This window comes from Caretta caretta, chromosome 9, assembly GCF_965140235.1.
Source record: "Caretta caretta isolate rCarCar2 chromosome 9, rCarCar1.hap1, whole genome shotgun sequence".
In the NCBI taxonomy this organism is placed as follows: Eukaryota; Metazoa; Chordata; order Testudines; family Cheloniidae; genus Caretta; species Caretta caretta.
Genome location: NC_134214.1, coordinates 100,251,109 through 100,258,698, shown reverse-complemented (window position 1 = coordinate 100,258,698; position 7,590 = coordinate 100,251,109).

Here is a 7,590-nt window from a genome sequence, read left to right as displayed (position 1 = left end):
ATCCTTTTCTTAATGATTCCCAACATTCTGTTTGCCTTTTTGACTGCCATGGCACATCGAGTGGATGTTTTTAGAGAACTATCCACAATGACTCTTGAGTGGTAACATCTAATTTAGACCCCACCATTTTATATGTATAGTTGGGATTATGCTTTCTAATGTGCATTACTTTGCATTTATCAACACTGAATTTCATCTGCCATTTTGTTGTCCAGTCACCCAGTTTTGTGAGATCCTTTTGTAGCTCTTCACAGTCTGCTTGAGACTTAACGATCTTGAGTAGTTTTGTATCATCTCCAAATTTTGCCACCTCACTGTTTACCCCTTTTTCCAGATCAGTTATGAATATGTTCAATAGGACTGCTGTTCAGCTAAATTGCTAAGTAATGTGGTGGTGACACCCAGTAATATACAAAAGCTATCTCCAGAGAATTCTAAAATCTAGCTTTCCAACAAGAACATTACCTGTTTCTGGTTCCTCCTCGTTGGAATCCATAATCCAGCACAGGAACTGGGAGCAAACTCACACCTCCGGTGAGCCAGATAGAGGACATTTCACTAAGGCTCACTAAAAGGATTATAGAAAGAGGACAGGAAAAACTAGTGGTACACTCTGCACTTCAGTGAATCTTTTACTTACTGAGCCTGATTCTGCTCTTGTTTCTACCAATATAGAACTAGAATATTGTTTTTTAAAGTGAATAGCTACACCACTGTAAAACTTGTCAGAGCAGAATTAGGTCAAATGCATACTTGTATATACTTCCCACAACCCCAGATTACTATGCTAACCCCCCAAAATGTTGAGCTACTCCAAATGAAGGAGGGTTAATACTAAGTCATTTACTTGGGGATGCAGATTGAGGTAGTTGATACTAATTCAAACAGCTCCAGAGGAACATGCATGCCATTCAGCGTTACTAGAGCTACACTCACCAGGGCATCTCCTGAGTAAAACCAGGCACTAACCTAGATTAACTGTAAATATGGTATAGTTCCCCTAGAAATGAGACGATGACAGCAAACTGACCTCCCTCCTCACCTGGAGAAGATTCAGGAGGGTAGTGATCCAATTTTTGCTGCATCTTGCAGTTACAGATTCTGAGCTCAAAGTCTGTTGTTTTGGAATATATTTACCCTGACTGCCCACTTCAAGTATCTAAAATTAAGGGGCTCGACGCTGATCTCAGCTACTTCAGGGTAAATCTGAAATATACGTAGTTATCCTGGCTTTACAATTGGTGTATCTGAGATCAGAATGAAATCCCATTCTTATTGGATACTTGCAAGCTTGTAACAGCTGATAAAAGTTAGACATAGCTTTTTCTGTGCTGTGTGGCTGGGAAAATGGATCCAGCTCCCATGGGGTTAAGAAAGGAAGCCTGACATTGACAGCATTCAGCAACTGGAGCAACCTTCTGGCAATGCTTCCGCTGGCAGTAATTGCTGGAATTATTTATGCAAGGAATTATCATGACACTAATTTAACCATAAATTAATTTACTAAAGCCAAATGACATTTATACAATCATTCTAAATATGTCTAAAAAGCCTAAATAATAAGCAATTTCCTACACCAAACAGTAACAAAACATTTATAACCATTTGATCAAGATGCTTACAACTGGGCTAAACCCAGGGGTATTTCGATCTAAAGTAGTCTGCTCCAACTTGATCAGACATGTATTAGCAATTCACTAGTGGTGTTATTGCCTGTTGCTAACTTAGCTAAAAACCAGGTTTGGGGGCAGTTTAGGGTCATTGCTAGTTCAAATGCACCATTCTTTCTTACTATTAGCTATCCCTGTTAATTGGAGCCGCTACTTTCATCTGTCTTATCAGTTACCTTTCAGGTCCAATTAAGCCATATTCTTTCAAGGCCTTCCCACAAAGGCTAACAAACCTGCACTTTACATAACCTACAAAAATGTGTACATTTAAACTAATTTACCCCTTTATGTCCTACAGTAACTCTTCCTTTCACCCCTCACTCAGCTGGCACATTGCCTCTTCTGGGCCCTCTAGCTGCTGTGGAGCACTCATCAGCTAGGTCACTTTCCGGGACTCCAGGTGACAGTGCTGCACCCAAGACCTGTATTCCCTCGATTAATTGTCTCTGAACCTCCAGGCCTCAACAGTCCATCACACAGCTCCCCAGATGCCATCCCTCTGTATAAAGCTCCTCAAGTTTTGTTTAACCAGTGGAGGTCAGGGAGACGGAGACTATTATCCTTTGTCTCCTTTCTTTCTCTCACTGTCTAGTCTCCTGCTGCCCACAAACAAAGAAGGGAAAGAGACTATAAAACGCTCTACAGAGATATCTCCAAGTCTTGCAAGATCCCTACATAAGCAACCTCTTCAGAGAGGAGACTACAATTGTTTATATGGGTTAGGGTCATGGATATTAACAAGGCTCCAGCTATTTGTAGTAAATAATATCTGTCAAGCGTTACTGCAAAATGAATTCAATGGTACTGACTTTTCATCTGGAAACCATACATATACAGGTTATAAAAGCCTATATAGGAAAGATGCTGTCAAAGCCCTCCCCCATCCTGCAAAGACACATGCTTAAAGGATCAGGACCTAAACTAGTAATTAATAGCAACTCGTTCCATGTCTGGTTTCTATTGTTACATGCCACTTATTGTAGCAACCAGAACAGAAATTCAGAGGCTTTCTACCAGACTACATTGTAAATTGTAAAACTGGAATATTTTAAAATATAATTTACTCAGAGAGACTAGCTTTTTTGGTAGTTTTACATTTTATACGATTGTACACCCTAACCTGTATTCTTAATTGCACAATTTAATTCAATGACAATCTATTCTGTGTGATTTTTGATATGGGGTGCAAGAACATATTTTGAGAACCAAAGGGGTACAGGCTGTAGTAAAGTTTAAGAACCACTGCTTTAGGACATGACTACACTGTGCATAGACACCTATAGCTGGCCCATGCCAGCTGACTTGAGCTAAGGAGCTGCTTAATTGAGGTGCAGACATTCCCAACTCCCCTCACAAGGTCCTAGAGCCCAGGCCTGAATGTCTACACCACAATTAAACAGCTCCTTAGCCTGAGCCCAAGTCAGCTGGCACGGGCCAGCCACTGGGTTTAAATTGCAGGGACCTCTCAGCTAGCCCTGTTCTGGAGAGAAGCCCAGCAAGCAGGTGCTGAGAATCAGCCAACTCAGTTGTACAGAAACTAGTGATTAGGACTGATTTCCAGCTGAAGGATACAAAGGAGAGCTCCAAACTCCCTAACAGAGTTGATAGGATGCTTATTTGTGGTTGTAGAAGTAGAAGGCTGGGAGAAGGGTAAGCTAAAGTAGCCATGAACCCATTAGGTAGGGGTGAAGATCAGACCCTTGAGCTACTAAAGGGCCCCACAATCTCACTCAGGAACTATAGCTTTTTGTTTGTTTGTGTGGTGAGGAATAAACTGAGCCCTGAGAAATAGGCTACAAACTGAACTGTGTATGGCGGAGTGCTTGTTTGTCCCAGGCTAGTGATTGGGTCTACTGGCCTAAATTTCAACAAAGCACAGGCGTAAGGTCCTAGTGAGTAATTCAGTGCAAGCAAGTGTGGCTCATAAGTTGAAAGCCACAACAGAAAGAAAACCTACACAATGCATTGCTTAAGTGAGAGATTCAATCTATGAATCTACATCTTTGAAATCCACTGGAGTTATGAAGTCTCTAGAAAGGTGATCAATGGGTAAAATGTTTAACATTGTAGATTTGGCTCATACAAAATTGTTCAATTTGCCTGATGGACTGCTATGGTGTTTAGATGTTGCTTGTAATGATTAGAATTGGGAGCACTGGCTGTTGGGAGTCTGAGGGAGAGCTACTGAGGGTGCAGCAGCAGCTTGGAAAAGAGGTTTCCACTTCAAAAAAAGAAAGTCCTGTTGAAGTTTGTTACTACCTTGCCTGACTACTATAACAACGGCTTGGTTTTGTTTAAGGAAAACAACAGGGCCCAATTTTGTTACCTTTATTCACCTTGATGTAGTACTTTGCTATGAATATTAAAAAAAATATAATTGTTTTCAGTGGGACTATTCATGCAGTAAGGCAGTACTCAGCATGAGTAAGAATGGTGGAATTTGGTCTTCAGTAACATCTTTATTGTCTTACTGAAACACAAACTATTACTTTCATTAGGGTATTTAATCCAATCAAAATATTTGTATATCCTGAATTCTTCTCTTCAGGATTTATGCTGCCTTTGATGTGCCTGGCCTTCCTGCTGGGATTTACACATGTACAATGAGGAGAAACATTAGAAGTAGGGCTGGTAGTACCTCCTATTAAGGCTACTCAACACTTACTTACCCTTATAAAAGCCTGGTTTGGGTTGCTTATAGCTTTGCCAAACTTATAGGCAGGGTACTATGGAAAATAGAGTATCAAAATGTGTATAGAGCTGAATTAAACCTGCACAGGCAATCTTACTTTAACATTTCCTCACTTTTGGGTGCTTGACTTTGCAAATTAATAATATTCTTTTAAAGTAGGGTGATAGTTTTTTCCCCATGTAATACACATTCTATCCTACAAACTGCAAGAACAGGCTGAATTTATAATTAATCATACAGTGATAACTGTACAATAAAATGAAATATAGCAATTTACTTTGGACAGAAACATCTGTTGGGCTTTTTGGCCCTTGGGGAAGGAGAACATAAAGAATGTATGGAGCCAAATTCATTGCTAGGGTAACTCTAGGGTAACTGTGGACAATACAGTGACATGGGATGAATTAAAGTCTGCGTGCCTGGGAAGAGAGACAACAAGAGGAAAGAAAACAAAAGAGAAAAATTAGAGTCAAAACTGAGGGAGGAGGGGGAAAGAGCTAGAAAATAAAAGAAAAACAGTCTACCAGGAATAGTGTTTCATGGTAGTCCCACGAAACCACCTCTGACTCCAGCAGAGCTTATAAATGTGTCTAAGAAGACTGTCAGCGGTGAGAGAGGAGGAGGCTGGGAAAGGAAATGCAGGGATTTATTCCAGGAATTGAAACCACAAGAGGCCGGACAGGAGTCAACACCAAGGAGACCCAGGAATCTGAAGTCTCAGATTAGAGAGTAATGAATATGGGAAGGGATGTGACTGCCATCAAATACGTGGGAGAGTAGGAAAGCATGGTATGTTGTTGGAGCAGAGAGGAATGCAACATTCTGGGAGCTGGGTTGAGAAAATAAATGCAACAAAGATCTGGGAGGCAGGACAGAGAGTCGAGGACTGGAGTAATCTGTGATGCTGTTACTGCTCCGAGAAAGAGTGAGTGGATGGGGGGGTGGGGGAAAGCAGAAGTGAGAAACTATACAGTGTAGTGCTGAGTAAGGGTGGAGACTGGGAGGCTGCCATATAGCTCAGGATCAAGCCCTTATGCTGTAGTTCCAGAAGCTCTGTGCTAGCAGACATTGAGTGCCCTGTCAGAAACCTAGCAGTGAAAGCCTGACACATGTTCCAGTGTGTGTAAATTAAGCGACAGTGTTTCTATTTTGCTTGTCTTGGATACCATTTTACAGAGGTTAGGAGGTTCCCTAGACCTGCTTCTTTTCTTCTCCCACAACAATTAAAAAAAAAACTCAGAGGAAAAATGCACTATTAAAACAGCATAATCCACACCCTAGAAGAATAGGGTCAGCTTCCCTTTTCCCAAAATGGCTGTGAACTCTAATGAATACTTGCAAAACTCTTCAGCTGGGAAGCTGAGTAAGTCAGACTCCAGAATGTTAGTTTTACAGGTTTAGGAACAAGGAGAATTCTAGCTAATTCACTCTTAGGTCCACCAGCAGTTTAAAATTATTACCTAAAGTTCTGTAGGGGCTAGACTTTTATCATTTGTATTGTGGTAACATCGAGCACATTAGATTGCTAGTTACTACACAAACAACACAAAAAAATGGTTCTTGTCCCCCAGAGTTTACAATCTCCTTTAGTTCTAATCTCATGTGTGTTCAAGGTGTAAATCAGGAATAACTCTCAAAGTCAGTGGAATTATACTGAGGCAATACAGGTGTAAGTGGGGCCTGGGCTACTCCTAAAAGTTAGGTTGACCTAGCTGCATGACAGGGCTGTGAAATGTTGTGCCCTGAGCATCACAGTTAGGGTGACAGGTTTCAGAGTAGCAGCCGTGTCAGTCTGTATTCGCAAAAAGAAAAGGAGGACTTGTGGCACCTTAGAGACTAACCCCCAGGGTAGACATTCCTATGTCCACAGAAGGATTCTTCTGTCAACCTAGCTGCTGCCTCTTGGAGAGATGGGTTACCTACATTGATAGACAAACTCCTGCCATCAACATAGGAAGCACCTGCATTATGGCGGCACAGCTGTGGGACTGTAGCTGTAGGGGCTGTGCATATGCTAAGAATAGAATCAGGCCCTCTTATTGCAAGGGGCTTGTGAAGTCAGGCCAACCTAACACCTGGTGTAGATGTGGCTAGGTCAGTGGAATTCTTCCGCTGTCGTAGGAACCATCTTTCTGAAAGCTAAATAACTACATTGATGGAAAAAATCTTTTGTGTTGCGGTCAAAGCATCTACACTGTGGTGGGACAGCTGCAGGCTGTAGCTGTGCTGCTGTAGCATAGGGTCTGAACTCTGAAGAAGAGGCTAGGTGTCTGTGGACCCTTAGAAAGTCTGCTTAACACCTTGTCAATATAGGAACTCTCAGGAAAGTTAATGTGAATCAGCTACAGGTGTGAAGTCATCGGGTATAAGGATTAACTAGTTTATTCCTGAATGAGATTAGCCATATGGTTTAACATGCTTTAATTTATATGGATTGTCTTCACATCTTTAGTTGACTCTGGTTACAGTTCCTGCGTGTCCCTGTGTAGACATGACCTAAGAGTTTGTAGTAGTGGGTCGGTATGAGGAAAACTGTTTGTAGTACGAGGTGGGTAGTGAGGTGGGGGGGCGGGGGTGGAAAATAAAATGAATTTGCAGTAGTGGGTGGACAAGATAAATTCTAGGGTCTCTGAGGGTACGATGGATACGTCTAGTGCTGGATTTCTAAAAGGGGGGCTGTAGTGGGAGCGTGGCCATAAGGGGGCTATCCGATATGCAGGAGCAGAGACGACTGGCAGTGGGGCCAGGCTGGTGGGTGGGTTCGGGGCGGCGGTGGCCGGGCCGGGGGGTGTGGACGGGGGCTGGTGGGCGGGCGGGCTCGGGGTGGCTGGGGGGGCTGGCGGTGTGGGGAGAGGGCTCGGGGCGGCAGCCCTGAGGGGGCTGGAGGTGTGGTGCGCCGGGGGCCGGGCCGGGGGGTGTGGACGGGGGTTGGTGGGCGGGCTCGGGGCGGCTGACGGGGCTGGGGGTGGTTGAGGGGGCCGGGCCGGGGGGTGTGGGGCGGGCTCGGGGCGGCTGACGGGGCTGGGGGTGGTTGAGGGGGCCGGGCCGGGGGGTGTGGGGCGGGCTCGGGGCGGCTGAGGGGGCTGGGGGGACGGGGCCAGGGGGCGGCAGCCCTGAGGGCGCCTGGGGGTGTGGGCCGGTGAGCGGCAGCCCTGTGGGGCGGGCTCGGGGCCGCTGAGGGGGCCGGGCCGGGGGCTGAGGGGCCGGAGCCGGCAGCCCTGAGGGGGC